Below are 17,257 nucleotides of genomic sequence, written 5' to 3' on the forward strand. Positions count from 1 at the left end.
GTTACGTTTAGTGCCATCGGACTAAATTTTTTAATAGTGTTGGTACTTATGTTTGCAAATTTGACACTTAATGCTTACGACATTAAGCTCTTTTCTGTACGAAACGTTTATCTTGACTCAAAATTTACGTAAGCGTTTTTATCATCAATGCAAATGGTGCGAAACGTCATTGGGATCCACATTTCTTGACGTTTTTGTTCTGCTTTGTGTGTCTATTTCTTTTATATTAAGTCAGTGCGGTAGACCCTTAGATTGTGACTTATTGTGGGAGTGGCGCCCCCTACGCAGATTTTCGCGTAATGTTCCCTATTCAATTTTTTGCTCAATTTACATTCTATAGTAAAAGTCACATCCAACTGACATGTAAATATTTTACTTTCATGAGATCAGATGATAATTATAATAAAATTAAACATGCAAAATGTACTCTCATATATACGAAATCCGCCGAAATCGTAAGTCAATACAGTTTTATACCAGTGACCAAACAACTTGCCGAATTTGAGACAATTGGGTATTACCGTTTTCAGGGTTCCGTACCCAAAGGTTAAAAACGGCACCATTACTAAGACAGGTTAAAAACGGGGCCCTATTACTAAGACTCCACTGTCCGTCTGTCAGTCTGTCACCAGGCTGTATCTCCTGAACCGTGATAGCTAGACAGTTGAAAGATTCACAGATGATGTACCTATTTCTGTTGCAGCTATAAGCCGCAATAACTAAATTGTCTTTTTTTTTAGGCTATCGCTTGTAAAATATGGAAGGAGAGATACAGGTAAATACTGTAAAAAAAATTTAATTGCATAGGTACTGAATCCTCGGGGCGCGAGTATGTTCGAGTCATAGAAGGTAGCATCCTATAGAAGTGGTCTACGCGTGCCTCCGTGAGGGACAAAACATACGCAATGCGACGCTATGATTGGCCGAATTTATTTGTTATGTTATGGTGGGCAACAAATCATTCGACCAATCATACATCCAATTTACGGTGGTGAATAAAACAAAAGTGAGACTGTGACAAGGACAAACAATAATAGCGCCTTACTGCTACTCCTCCTACTAGCTGCTACTCCTACTGAAAGATACATCGCCGTGTGCCTGCTATACGGCCACAATTCAAAATTTTTAATTTTCTGGATTATTGCAGATTCGTATTCAAAATTGTTCAATTTACGACCTTATTTCGAGAGCCATAGCAAAAAAGGTCTTTAAGAGCCTTTTTCTCACAAGTGGCCTTATGGATTTGACCATAAATTGTCAGACGATTCCCTGCAATACAGCCACTTGCCAGTCTGCCGTCTGGCGTTCGCACGTGAACTGACGGCCCTTTTGAGTTGTGGCTATATAGCACACGTTTTAAATGAAGCTTTTGAGTTGCGTCCTAGAAAATAATAATTAGTTGAGTGATAATTACGATGAATCACTATAAATATAAAAGAAACAAACGGCAATTGGTTGTGTCACAGCAGTAAGTATTACACTTATTATTACAAAATTACCAGCTCGCCACCGAAACTACCACAACGCAACAAAATGATTAAGCAAATCTCAACTTTGTTTTCTTACAAGTGCGGTTCAATATGGCTCATCAGTGAGGGTCGTGAGCCTAATACATATTTTTACCCGTCTGAAGAAAGATAAGTATTGAGCATGTTTTCGAAGAGGGTGTATGTATTTAACTAAAATTTTATTGTATATAATATTATGTGTGTCTAATTCTATAGCACGCTTTACTGCCAATAATATGCAACGGATTTTATTGTGTGAGGTAAATTACTAACTGTGTTCGGGATGGTTGTATTCGGGATGGTGTCATAATATTGGAATTTTGTTAAATATTATAATAACTGCTTTTATTTCGGGGACTTTGGCGCCAAAAATTAAATCACGTGGAAAGTCGTTACTTTGATATATTTACATTTACTTATTTGATAATGGTAAAGGCATTTTCGTGGTAATGACTGTGTTTAATGTTTTTTTCGGTGTGTGTCCTAGCTATTCAATTTATTTCTATTAAAATGCTTTTATGAAGAATGATAGAAACTAGATATAGCTATGTTTTATATGCTTGCTTGTTTTAGATCTAAAATTTCGAGGACTACGAGTAGATCTGCTAACACACGTAATGCCACCTCGGACAGTCTCTCTCGTGTGACACCTTTATCAAAAGCGAAGAATTCACCAGAAAACAGAATTACCTATGATTAAGTTTAATGTCCAGTAGTTACGTGTTATTGATGTGTATTGTGTAAGTACTAAATATTGGCCTTTTAAAGGAAAATATACAGCAATTTACTACCTTTGTATTTTGTAAGTCTACTTAAAGAAGACTGATTATTACATACGTTGATTCTACTAAAGTAACGAAAACAAAATATTTTGTATATCAACGCTTTTTTTATTAGTGCTAAGTTGAAATACATTGTGATATTCGTTATTTCTTGTACTGATTACTTATAAGAAGTTACCTACTTGTAAGAATTAACTTACTGAATACATTATAATAAATAAATTGCCTGCAATGTTCTTAAAGATGTTGATTTCACAAATTAGCAAGGAACAGTATTGTGTTTTGATTTCTTATTTTATAATATAGTAGGTATTCTAAATACTTCTTATTATTTTGAATGTTTTAAAAAAGAAGTTTCAAAGTTTTATTTGTTCAAATTTTATAAAGAACCTTTTAAACAATTAATATTATTTGGTAATGACATGGTATAATATTGCTGATTATAAGCTAGTTATACATATTATCGCGTACAGTGATCTTGTTCCTATCAAAGTTGATAAAATAAAGGGATTTTAACTATTTTGGTGTTTTTATTTATATTTACATGGTAACCTTTATCCAATAATTTTGTGTTTAAATTTGGCCGCATCTCAAAATCTTTAAAAAACGTTTCTGCAATACGGCCACAACTCTAAATACCTGTCTTTCGGGCCTTGTGTCTTAAAAAATATACTTTTCTTTTAAAAAGTGGCGTGGTCATAAGGAGGGTTATATCATTCCGAGTAAAAAAAGCTAAATTTTAAATTCATAGACCTAAAACTAAAGGAGTAAGATCCTATTAAACACCCCGAACTATACTCTCACAACTTTGAGACGCGATTTCTCGAAAAAACGGTTTTTTGAGATGTGGCAGTGTAGCAGGCACACGGCGACATATGACTATCCCGTTCTGTCAGTTATCCCCACCACTCATGCCCAATCCAGTTTAATACTAGATTCATGGTTCGAGTTCGTAGGTACTTTCATATTAATAGGGTATTTGACACATGTTGAATTTTATAACTCATCATCTTCCTCGCGTTGTCCCGGCATTTTGCCACGGCTCATGGGAGCCTGGGGTCCGCTTGGCAACTAATCCCAGTAATTGGCGTGGGCACTAGTTTTACGAAAGCGACTGCCATCTGACCTTCCAACCCAGAGGGTAAACTAGGCCCGTATTGGGATTAGTCCGGTTTCCTCACGATGTTTTCCTTCACCGAAAAGCGACTGGTAAATATCAAATGATATTTCGTACATAAGTTCCGAAAAACTCATTGGTACGAGCCGGGGTTCGAACCCGCGACCTCCGGATTGCAAGTCGCACGCTCTTACCGCTAGGCCACCAGCGCGTTGAATTTTATAACTAAATCTAGTTAAATAGATAGAAAATGAGCAATTTATCACAATACATTGAAAATTTAAAAAATATATGGGAATAATAAAGGTTCTGTATGGAGGCAGAGGAGACGCCCTTGCACATCCTCACATCAGAGTGCCCTTGGCTAATGCGTACTCGTGACTTAATCCTGGGCTGACACATATTGCGCCCGGAGGAGTTAAAGTCTCTCGAGATCAAAAAGATCCTGCAGCTGTTTGAAGTTGCAGGTTTGGATCGGGAGTTGTAGTAGGTGGCGATCACAATAGATCAGCGATGGTCGCAGTGATACATAGGCTTTGGAGCCTTATATAGCCCCTAACAAGAAGAAGAAGAAGAAGGCCTTAAAGTTTCAAAAAAAATTTTTTTTACTTCCAAATAGGAAAAAATAATGATGCCATTCGATTCCTTACATTTTATTCAAAAAAATATTGTAAGTATACCTAGCAACCATATACATAAACGCAATATTTAATCGATAAAATCGCAATTCCCTTGTTTTTCATACATTGTAACGGCACGTTACATGATGACGTCACGATGTATTGCCATTTTCTATGAAGCGTTTCGAAGTGCGGGTGCCAGAATTTGACCATCATATGTGACTTTTGTATTGCTTTAAGACAATGGGTCCCATACAGACATTTGATCCTCAAAACAAACCTGATCGATACCATTCATAAAAAACCGGCCAAGTGCGAGTCGGACTCACGTTTCAAGGGTTCCGTACATTAAGTCCGACTCACGCTTGACTGCACATTTCTGATAGGTTTTCCTGTCATCTATAGGTAAAGAACTATTTTGTGTATTTTTTTCAAAATTTTAGACCCTGTAGTTTGGGAGATAAGGGGGGGAATGGTCATTTTTTGTCTATTTTCTTAAATAACTGCGAAACTATTAATTCTAAAATTATTAAAAAAATATTTGAGATTCTTACAATGAGCTCTTTTATTTGATATGTCACACGATATAGTTTGAAAAACTTTATTTTTTATTTTCTCATTTACCCCCAAAAATGGCCTCCATATTTAAAATTCATTTGTTTATACGTTACACGTCCATCTTTGGGTCATAAACTTACATATGTATGCCAAATTTCACCTTAATTGGTCCAGTAGTTTCGGAGAAAATAGGCTGTGACAGACGGACGGACGGACAGACGCACGAGTGATCCTATTAGGGTTCCGTTTTTACCTTTTGAGGTACGGAACCCTAAAAATTGACAAATACCCTATTCGCCCATTTTGAAGGTATTTGATAGTGTACAAACAGCAACACTCTTAAGTTAAGAGTGTTGCTGTTTGTTAAGAGTCTTAACTGTCCATCGGTGGACCTTATGCCTTTTGTAATAAGGTTTATGAACTGTCAGAACTGTCAGTTAACAATGTGGGCGTTGGTACATATATACACCGTACACATGTTTTTAACCCCCGACGCAAAGAGAGGGGTGCTATAAGTTTAACGTGTCTGTCTGTGTATCTGTCTGTGGTATCGTAGCTCCCAAACGGATGAACCGATTTTCATTTAGTTTTTTTTGTGTCATAAATAATTTTATCCCGAGCGTTCTTAGCCATGTTTTATGAAAATCTGTTCAGCCGTTTGAAGATCATCAGCTCTTATAATCTTATAGTCGGGGGTTAATAAAATTTTAATTTTGGTCATGGTAACCAACTAAGTTTTATTGAATAATTTTACGGTTTAGACTCACTTGTTTTAAGTCACTCGCGCGACATGTTTCGGAGAGCCTAGGTCTCCTTTCTCAAGCACTAACAGTGCCAGCAGCGTTCACGAATCACGACGGCCGTGTATCGCGTATTGCGGCACGCCGCGTCGCACGCTGCGCGCGCGCCGAGAAAACCGGTTGGGCCGTGCCGCAGTACGCGATACACGGCCGTGTCGTGAAACTCGTGAACGCTGATCGCACTGTTAGTGCTTGAGAAAGGAGACCTAGGCTCTCCGAAACATGTCGCGCGAATGACTTAAAACAAGTGAGTCTAAACCGTAAAATTATTCAATGTTAGTATGTCTCACAACAGTTTAAATTCAACTAAGTTTTATATCATCATCATCAGCTACCGTGTCAGATAGTGTGTTGGAGATCCGCAGTTCCCCGTCGATGCTCGTGCGCCCTCTGCGGAACCTTGGTTACAACTCGAAGACGGGAAAATGTTTACGCTGCTGCATCGGTGAGTTCCTTTATGTACATCATCATAATTTACGAATAAGTGTAAGGCCTGAGTGGACGCTCAAGTTGGGCTTGCAGCGGGGTGGGGCGTGCGGCGTGCATGTTAAACAAATGCAAGCGTATAGGAGCGGCCTTAGTGCACGCTGCTCACATCACGCGTGAACCCACAGCCACGCTGCACGCCCCGCCGAACAACGCTCCCGAGCGTCCACTCAGGCCTTACACTAAGACTCTTGTCGGTGGAGCAACTTCCATGTTTGGCGGTCCTCTGCCATCTCTTCGACGGCCTGATACGACACGACGTTAAGTTTTTCCTTTATTTGATTCACGTACGCTCTCCTTGGTATTCCTTTCTTCCTCTTTGCTTCAACTTTCCCTTCTATGATATTTTTGATAAATTCGTCGTGACGTATAAATTCGTTCTTTGTGTAAAAACATGGGTGCACAAATCATATCAAAAGAGTCAAAAGTATGTCTTAGGGCCACCCCACATCTGGCGTCTTTCGGGCGTCGGCGTCGGTCAGCGCTATGGAAAATGACGTCGCTGCGCAGTTGCGTCGACGTTGCGTCGAGCAGGGCCATAGAGTTGTAGACACCGACGAGACGCCGACGCTCGAAAGACGCTAGATATGGGGTGGCCCTTAGCGAATAAGAACTATGACTACTATGAGACATATTTTTGAGTAAGTTGTCTACACCCATAATTTTACACCTGACTGTATGTACCATTCTCACCGAAAGGGCGGAGACGGCGCGCATTTCACATTTGTACAATCACCTGCAATAATATGTAACACAACGAAGGCCGCAAAAATATTTGACACGATCTTATTTGTAGAGCCATAAGAGCATGTGACATATTTTTGCGGACTTTGAAGAGCAACATATTATTGCAGGTGACTGTACGGTCACAAGCCGGTCGGCTCCTCGCGGACGCGACCGGCTCCGGACGGACTCCATCGCTTTTGCCATACATCATGTACCTATAGGCACATTAAAAATGCGCTCCGACGTGGACCGACTCCAGCCGATCGGTGGGAATCGTACATTACGAGTAGAATAAGAGTTAGCAGGTACCTACACGAACCTAGCCGCCGCCATATATTTTTAAGCGAAATCAAATCAATTCAATGTTTTATTCATAAAATATAGATTTATGAATAATCCTGAAATAACATAAAATTCGACACGAACTTTCAAGCAACTAAATTATATAACATGGCATTCTAAAAAACTATGAGGGTTCGAAATTACCACGAAACGCGTCAAGAAAAGATAAGCTCTGCCCTGCCCTTTGGCGAGGGCACAGCCGTGCCCCCAGATCTGCGAAGAAATTCAAAGGTGTGAAGTCCCAAACCCGTATTGGGTCAGCGTGGAGGCTATAGCCCAAGGCCTATCGCGCATGAGCACGAGAGGGAAACTGTGCCCAGCAGTGGGACGTATATAGGCAGATTTTTGAAATGTTTCCGTACCCAAAGGGTAAAAACCGGGACCTAGTACTAAGACTCCACTGTCCGTCTGTCTGTCTATCCCCAGGCTGTATCTCATGAACCATGATATGACTAGCTAGACAGTTGAAAATTTTCAAAGATGATATTTCTGTTGCCGCTATTAACACAAATACTAAAAACAGAATAAAATTGATATTTAAGTGGGGCTCCCATACAACAAACGTGATTTTTTTCGCTGTTTTTTGCGTAATGGTACGGAACCCTTCGTGCGCGAGTCCGACTCGCACTTGGCCGGTTTTTAAATATTTAACTTATTGTACAGGGACGGTGGCGTCATGTACAATCTGCCTCGCAATCGCTGTTATTGTCATATTCTTCCTCTTAGAACTAACTGATGTATTCGCAAGCTTAGAGTTTAAGTTGACATAGGTAAGTGAATATTGTACAGTCACCTGCAATAATATGTTACTCTTCGAAGGCCGAGATCGAAAAATATACCTATGATGACACGATCTAATGACTCTACAAATAAGATCGTGACAGATATTTTTGCGGCCATCGTTATGTAACACATTATTGCAGGGTGTAAATCCAATACGGGCGAATAATTAAACTGTGGTAGCATAGGACCTAAGAAGTATATTGAGATAGATTTTGTTAGAAACACAATTAAAATTTTAACCATATAATTAAATAATTCGGCCCGCAATGTAATACACCACACAAGTTACCAGAGATGAGCTTTTTAAAGTAACTGTCAACGCTTGTTAAAAAACTCGTATCTCGTAATGTCATGTCACCTTATGTTTCTTAATGTTTGCAGTACATTGCTGCTCGGTAAATTTGAAAATAATTAATTACGGGATCAAAATTAAGTGTAACTTAAAAAAACTTCTAAGCAACACTAGAGTCTGTGCGAAAAGAGAAGAGTCGTGGAATGTATGGGGCCCAATACAATCCACGACTCCTCTCTTTCCGAACAGACTCTACATTTGTGTTGTTCTAAAAACGCGAGTCATTTATATCTTACCTGTGGAACAGTTTTGTTTACATATTTCATCGTTGTTCGATGTGTACACTGCTGTTTTTTGTTCGTTTCCTAGGGATACCATCACACTTTAAACTGTCATTCAATAGAACTTGCTAACTATGTAAACAAACCGCCATACTAAAATTTACACTGAATGTCAATTTACTTGTAACTTTTGTTTACATAGTTAGCAAGTTCTATTGAATGACATTTTAGTTTGCATTGCTAGTGACATCCTGCTTGACAGACTATATTTATTTAGCAACATTGCAACCTATTTCTGTTCGTGTTCTCCTATTCCTACTCGTAGTCTGTCAGTTTGGGCGTTATTTGACATTGAAAATTTAGTGTTTATTTTGTATTTTTAAATAGTTTATAATTGTAACATGTCCTAAAAATTACAAATTTCTTTTGTGTTTGTGTCTGTGCAAGTAAATTGTGAAGTATTGTTATGTGCATTTAAATTTTCTTGTATTAACTTGTATAAGTTTTGTTTGGTAAGTTTTTTGTATTTCCTAGTGGATACAAGTTTACTAGCTTTTGCCCGCGACTCCGCCCAGGTTTCTGCACCAAAAGCTCTATCCTAGTAAGGCCCAATGTGCATTACAATATACACTCCATTTCAATATAATTAGAACTTGTCACAAACTAAATAAAACAACATTTCTTTTGTGTCATTGCTTTCTCGAAGAAGCGAAATTCAACCCAATTATGTTTGTATCACACGTCTTATATATATAATTACAATACACACGTCGGCCAGTAAACAAGAAAGCCTTTCTTACTTTTCTGCCCTAGGTCAGGCGTGGCTCACTCCATGATTTTATTCGCGTCATACGTCGTCTACAAGTGCATGCGGCCCACACATAGAAGGTAGGATCCTATAGAAGTGGTACCCGCGTGCCTCCGTGAGGGACAAAACATACTTGGTGTTAGCTGTAATGCTGTAAAATTTGTTTTCAATAAATATCAATATCAATATCAATACTATAGGCAATGCGACACTATGATTGGTCGAATTTATTTGTTGGCCACCATAACCCATACTGATTTATGGTGGGGTATAAAAAAATATGTGAGACTGTGAGTACTGTGACAAGGACAAACAATAATAGCGCTTTCGCTGCTACTCCTACTGTAAGATACATAAGGCTATCCCGTTTGCTCATTTCCCCACCCATCATGCCTTATCCAGTTAAAATACTAGATTCATGGGTCCACACCAATTTTAGTGTGTAGCCTGCTCGCGCTTGTGCCACCTAGCGGTCATGTCTGTCGTAACAGACGCGTTTTTAGAGTGAACCTTCTGTACCTAGTACTATTATTTATTCTGTGCCTATGTAATGAATACAGTGTGTAAGTCAAATACGGGCAATAAATTAAACCAGATATAGAATTTACCCGTCTTATCATTAATTAAGATGTTTTTTTAAGTTACACTTAATTATGACCCCGTGATTAATTTTTTCCACATGTACCGAGCAGCAATGTACTGTAAACATTAAGAAACAAGATGATAATGACATTACGAGATACGAGCTTTTCATAGTAACTGCCAACAAACGTTGACAGTTACTTTAAAAAGCTCGTATCCCGTAACGTGTGTGGTGTATTACATTGCGGGCCGAATTATTTTGTATGGTTATAATTTTCAATGCATTTCTAAGTAAAATCTATCTCAATATACTTTTTAGGTCCTATGCTAACCACCGTTTAAATATTCGCCCGTATTGGATTTACACACTGTACTGTTTGTTGCAGTTCACCATGAAACAAGATCAACCGTTGCCAGAATCCCCTTTCCGTGTCCGTGGTCATGTATACGCCGAACAGCATGTGGGCAAAATGAGAATCTACATATTTGTGTGCGCTGGGATCGCCTTGATATTATTAATTTGCTCACTCATCTACCTTCTTGTGACGTATATATAACCAGTAAGTGAACATTTTTAGTTTTAAGCTTAGAATAAATTTAAAAGTGGCATAAACTGTCTTGGGTGAGAGTTGAACTCACGGCCTGGATCGATACTCCAGCGCTCTGCCATCTGAGCCACCAAGACCTCAACCATAGCCAGCAAATCTTTCCACCATGGGGTTAAGGAGACCGTAGCGACATCTACTGTAAGAGCGTTACACTTCTTTATTTTTGTTTTTTAAGTGCCCAATGTAAAACTAATGAGGGTATTACTGCAATGTTCTGCCGCCAGAGTGCAGCACTAGTGCCTATCGTTAAGCATAGAGTCATTTATACATACTGTGCTTTAAACGCTTTATTAAACTGTTTTTTGACAATTTTCAAAAAAATATGACATTGATACATCAAGGCGGTTTGTTTACAAGGGGCCTATCGGGAAACGCGAAATCGAAACTCAGCTACTTATCTGCCTCTTTATCGCTCGAATATGCAAGAGAGGTTAGATAACAAAATTTCGACTCTCTCGTTTGCGGTAGGCCCTCAGATTGTGACGGATTGTGGAAGTGGCGCCCCCTACGCAGAGTTTTGCGTAATATTCTCTATTTCTGTAAATATATAACTAACCTTTTCTGTCAACGTCGCGCGATCCTGCTGTACCTCTTTTCCTCTGTTTGCTTTTCTGTCAAATTGACTTTTGACATATCAAATTGTTAGTTTACAATTTTATTAAATTACTAGAATATGCGATAATTTATCAGAAATTATTTGTTATCCTACTCTTGTGTTTTGTAAACATGAAAATCTTATGGTGACAAGTGGAATTGTGGACTTGTTAATATTATTTTTATGTATATTATTTATAGGAGTTTGAAATTTTCCGTACTTACCTCAAAAGGAAAAAAACGGAACCCTTATAGGATCACTCGTGTGTCTGTGTGTCTGTCCGACCAGTCCCCTCCCCCCTTTATCTCCGAAACTACTGGGTCTAAAATTTAGTCACACTACTATATTTAAATTATAAACTAGAGTCATTAGTTCATGCTAGAGTAGAGTTAGAGCCTTAGAGTTATGCGCCTAGCCTTTCAAAGGCTAGCCTTTTAGCATACACCAGGGAATTTGGGATGGGTACTACCGTGGCCGGGTGGTCTAGTGATCAGGACGTTAGCCGCGTAAGCTGAAGACGCGAGTTCGATTTCCGCCTCGGCCACCGGTTGATTTGGTCACATTTTCTGTAGTGTATAATATCTATTTCAGTGTACCGTCGAAGTTACGTTTTCATTTTAGTTAGACCGACGTTTTCAGATTTAAAATAACAATTATATAAAATGAAGCAGCGTTTATAATATGGAAAAAAGGTGATGGTACCAGCACAAAATCGAAAGCTGGTATCACACAGAATATACAGAATACGATACCTAACGTGCCACTGGGTCAAGCTGCTGCCAAGGTGGATCCAGAACAGAAGGGTGTTTGTCCACCAGGGTATGCTACCTACTAACTAACTAACTAATAACTATTACGGCTCAGCGACCCAAAGAGGATCTTGGCCTCCGGAACGAGAGCACACCACTTTTCCCGATCCTGCGCCGTTTCCTGCCAAGTATCGGCTTGAAGCTGACGCAGATCCGCTACCTACTACCTAATAATATGGGGCATTATCAATGAAAAGGGACCTTATTGTCGATGGCGCTTACGCCGCACAGCGTCGCACGGCATTGTATTTATATAGGAGCATCGTTAATAATGGCGTAAGCGCCATCGACAATAAGGTCCCTTTTCATAGATAACGTCACATATTATTGTTTACTTCTTTTATAAGCTTTTTAGTAACTTGCAATGTACGGTCAGCAGCAGAAGTTGCTAAGCGGGCGAGGTGTTCAATACGTATTTTTACGTGAAAGCAAGTTTGAAATACCGTGAGGAGCGTTCGCGTTTGCGTTGTCTTTTGTATGGGAATTTAAACAGCGCGCCAAGTGGACGTTTTGGCAACTCAATATCCCATACAAAATGAGACTTAAGTAACGCACATGCGTACGACACGTCACGCTATCGAATAAAATTTACATTAGGGGTATGGGTCATACACGAAGCGATGCATTTTGACACTATTTTTTTTTTTTCAATTTTTAACCAACGTCTTCGAGCGATATTCCAAATTTTATAGTAAAGGAGAAAATGGGAAAAGTTACGGTTCCGACAGGACTTGAACCCGTAGGATGCGGGTGACAATCCGTGCGTTGCTCTTAACCAATTGAGCTACGGAAGCCTACCAGGACCTCACAAATCTTTCCACTTTTTCCCTTATGTATGCCGCCTTTGGGGTGGCGTAATGCGACACACACGGGTTGTGGATGATGCGGGTTTAAGTCCTGCCGAAAGCGTAACGTTTTCCATTTTTAGGGTTCCGTACCCAAAGGGTAAAAACGGAACCCTATTACTAACACTTCGCTGACCGTCCGTCCGTCCGTCCGTCCGTCTGTCACCGGCTGTATCTCACGAACCGTGATAGCTAGACAGTTGAAATTTTCACAGACGATGTATTTCTGTTGCCGCTATAACAACAAATAAAATAAAAAAAAAACAGAATAAATTAAAGATTTAAGTGGGGCTCCCATACAACAAACGTGATTTTTGACCGAAGTTAAGCAACGTCGGGCGGGGTCAGTACTTGGATGGGTGACCGTTTTTTTGCTTGTTTTGCTCTATTTTTTATTGATGGTGCGGAACCCTCTGTGCGCGAGTCCGACTCGCATTTTTTTCCTTGGCCGGTTTTTTCCTTTTTTTTTTTTTTCAGGTCTGGCATGGGCAACAAGAAATGCTACATCATCTCTGGCGTACTGTTCGGTGTACTCGTCCTTGGTTTCATTATCTACGCTGCTTTGTGCACCCACCCTGCGTAGTTACATTTTAGAAAAGCGAATTGATTAATAGAGAGGTACAGTCAAGGTGCCCACTGATTACCAGTCCGCCGGACGATATCGGCTTGTCAGTTGTTCGAAACTGTCAACTTTTGCGTTTAACTGACAGGCTGATATCGTCCGGCGAACTGGTAATCAGTGGGGCCCTTATGAAAAAAACCGGCCAAGTGCGAGTCGGACTCGCGTTCCAAGGGTTCCGTATATTAAGTCCGACTCACCTTAACTGCACATTTCTAATAGGTTTTCCTGTCATCTATAGGTAAAGAACTATTTTGTGTATTTTTTTCAAAATTTTAGATACGGTAGTTTCGGAGATAAAGGGGGAATGGTCATTTTTTGCCTATTTTCTTGAATAACTGCTAAACTATGTATACTAAAATTATAAAAAATATATAATTAAGATTGTTACCATGAGCTCTTTCATCTGATATGTAACACGATATAGTTTGAAAAACTTTATTTTTTAATTTTCTCATTTACCCCCCAAAAATGGCCTCCTTATTTAAAATTCATTTATTTATGTTACACATGCGTCTTTGTGTTACAAACTTACATATTTGTGCCAAATTTTAACTTAATTGGTTCAGTAGTTTCGGAGAAAATAGGCTGTGACAGACGCACGAGTGATCCTATAAGGGTTCCGTTTTTTCCTTTTGAGGTACGGAACCCTAAAAAACGTGTCCATTGATGTGACATTCAAAATAGATGGCGCTGTACTGCGCCACTGCAATATTATGGTACCATCGAGCTGATCTGATGATGGAAACAGGTGTTCAATTGTTTATAGGAACTCTGTGACGAAACAACGCAATCTAATTGTGTTTGGGGTTTTTAGAATAGTCTCGATTAGTACCTAGTTGACTGTGGTAAGAAAAGTACAGTCAGCGATAAAAGCTTGTACCAAAAATTAAATTTTTGTCAAAAACTTTCTTTGAGATCAGTTGATTGATTTTAATGCAGTTTTTTTTACGAGTTCCAGTCATATATTTACAACGGGTCACTCGCGCTACTAAGATCAAACAAAGCTATCCTCCTACGGCCCAAGGTCCTACCTATAATACCTATTCAATTCGATGTAATTTAAACCATGTTCAATTGGAACAGAGTCGCTTTTGCTTTGTTTCGTTCAATTTTCAAACAACGCAAAATCAACTCTATTGCCTACAATTTAGGATCAAATTTCAGTGGCAAATTTTGGAAGTTTCGTTTGTATGGGTGAGCCTTATAGGAGGCTAAGACATTTTACGCCAAGTTTGAAGCCCTTTATGTATATGGTAAAAAATTGTTTATTTTAAACAGGCTTTGCATGGAGGATTCAGGGCAGCTCCGCAAGTATTTGGACAAAAAATTTGGAAAAGTGAAATACATTATCGCCGGCATTTTGTTAGGCTCCCTTGTACTCACACTTATTGTATACGCCGCCCTGTGTACCGAAAAAAGCCGACAAAGTACGTTACATTTGTTTTTATTTTCGGGTTATATATTTTTTTTACTAAACTACATCTCAGCGATATCATAAATTTGTATAGCGCTACTAACACAAACTGTAAACAAACCGCCTTGAGTCATAGTGAAAACTTGTCAAAAACTGTTTAAGGCATACCTAGTATCTATAAGTTTATAGTATAAACCTCCTGGTGGTGCTAGTGCTGCACTCTGGCGGCAAAACATTGCAGTAATACCCCCTATTTAAATAACATTGTTTCTAAAGATTCATCGGTATTCACAAAAAAGTCTACATTTTATCTTCGATATCCTAACGAATCGAAACACGCCTAGCGATATTTGACCTAAACTTCGTGAGTGACGGCATTTAAGTTGACTTAAATATTAAATAAATAAATATTTGAATATTTGAATTTTAGATAACCAGGACTTACATGGACGTGCCTGGGCGCATCCATAAGTTTTTGGACGAGCACTACGATAGGCTGAAATATGTTGTAGGGGGTGCTATAATGATCTCCCTTTTTATTGGCTTCATTGTTTTTGATATCGAGTGTAGAAAGAACAAGCAAAGTAAGTGTTTAAAATAACTAGACCCCGTTATCTTGTCGCACTGACATTGCTTTTCCGTAGAGCGTGAATGTTTTTTTATCGACTATCTAAATGTAGGTAGTGTCGTAGAACTTAAAGTTTATGCCACTGATAATTTCACGAAGTGTACCTACTGAATTACACACTTTATATCAAGTCAATGGCGGCGAAAAGTTTTGTGCCGTCACCTCCAGCTGTCAATGTCAACGACTTGCCACATAATTCTAACAGATGGCGTTAGTGAGGTAGAAACCTACATCGCACTTACGGAGTTTCAAATATCACTTACTATATATACCTACTCCTTCTGAGTATCTCTCAGCGGACTTCGATCCCCACAGGCATAACACCCGCCTGGAGAGAGTACTCTCTATTGCCCTCTCTCTACATTCCCTAAAGTTTGAATGATACAGTTGACGGCCAAACTATTCTTTTTAGGGTTCCGTACCCAAAGGGTAAAAACGGGACCCTATTACTAAGACTCCGCTGTCCGTCCGTCCCTCCGTCCGTCCGTCCGTCTGTCACCAGGCTGTATCTCACGAACCGTGATAGCTAGACAGTTGAAATTTTCATAGATGATATATTTCTGTTGCCGCTATAACAACAAATACTAAAAACAGAATATAATAAAGATTTAAGTGGGGCTCCCATACAACAAACGTGATTTTTGACCGAAGTTAGCAACGTCGGGCGGGGTCAGTACTTGGATGGGTGACCGTTTTTTTGCTTGTTTTGCTCTATTTTTTGTTAATGGTGCGGAACCCTCCGTGCGCGAGTCCGACTCGCACTTGGCCGGTTTTTTTATTGTTACAGAGTAAAATGGAGCGTAAAGCGTTTTCCGAAACCCGTTTGACGCCGCGCGGCCGCGGGACCGTATACGGCGTCAAGAACATCAACAAATACAAAATGATCATAATCACATTCGCGGCGGTGGCAGTTCTGATGTTCATTGGTGTGATCGCCTACATTATGGTGAAAACGTCGAAGTTGCCGAGCGAATATAAAGGGATGAAAACAACTACTACCACTGCAAGTGCAAGTGTGTTGGAGATCTGATTATCTTGTATACGAGTTAACTGAACTGTCATATTTAATATATCGTCGGTATACTTCTAAAATATGATAACTAACTGAAACATAGTTTCGAGAAAACATGAGTTGAAACTTTGACCCTTAAATGTGTGAATTTAGAAACGCGTTTTTACTAATTTAATAATTCTAGACATGAAATTTTTGAGATGTTAAAATGGCCTTAAATTGGTAAAATTGATATTTTCAATTTGATAAATGTAAAATATTGGCCGATAAAAAAATTGGATGTGTTAGTTATCATGTTTTGCCTGTATACAAAATGGACTAAAATTACGTAAAAATATATAAAAATGTATATATTTATATAATTGAAAATAATGAGAAAGATAATAAATATCCTTTTACCCGGGATTATAAGCAAATTATAAAAACTAACGTAGCAATAAAAAGTAATAAGTGACATGCAACGTGTTACTATTTACAGGTAAAGAGTTTTAAGTGAATAATTCTTGCAATTTTTGACTTTTCCCTCCTTTAGTGAAGAAATATGGGTGACAATACACTCCTTATTAATTAAATAACTGTAAAAAATGTATATTACTGTTTTTTTTGCAATTAACGAGCATATTTTAATCAGTTTTAAGTGAACTTAATATTATCTAGTTGTTTAACTATACAATGTTTTGAAAGAAATGTGTACAAGTAAATAGTGATAAATAATGTTATAGTGTTTTACCAGATGCTGTAACTAGGTTCTTAATTATTTTACATTCAGGCAAAAAATGTAAAGGTTACTTTATATATTTTACGTGACCCGTTTTATGAAATATGTAGTTTTAAGTACCCTTATTATTTTTTACGTGCATATTATATTTTATTTCTTGTCTGTTATTACGTTTTTACACTCTATAAGTTTCTAAATAATAACAATAAATTAAAAAATGCCACATATATATTTAAAACAACAAAATTTGAACAAAACTGTATATATAACTCATTTTTGACCATTTTGTCAGTTATCATGTTTTGGAAGTATACCGACAAT

The 17,257-nt window shown here is 38.5% G+C and overlaps 2 long non-coding RNA genes across 2 annotated transcripts in view; one reads left to right on the top strand and one right to left on the bottom strand.

Moving 5' to 3' along the window:
* LOC134660300 (uncharacterized) overlaps positions 1–17,257 on the top strand; it is a 209,307-nt gene that overhangs the window by 168,329 nt on the left and 23,721 nt on the right. The gene's annotated exons all lie outside the window — the stretch shown is intronic.
* Positions 1,082–1,658, bottom strand: LOC134659922 (uncharacterized). Its single transcript, XR_010097838.1, has 2 exons — positions 1,313–1,658; positions 1,082–1,269 (listed from the first exon to the last, which is right to left on the bottom strand). It is a non-coding gene; the product is annotated as an uncharacterized LOC134659922 (long non-coding RNA).

The sequence above is a fragment of the Cydia amplana genome, chromosome 26 (assembly GCF_948474715.1).
Source record: "Cydia amplana chromosome 26, ilCydAmpl1.1, whole genome shotgun sequence".
In the NCBI taxonomy this organism is placed as follows: domain Eukaryota; kingdom Metazoa; phylum Arthropoda; class Insecta; order Lepidoptera; family Tortricidae; genus Cydia; species Cydia amplana.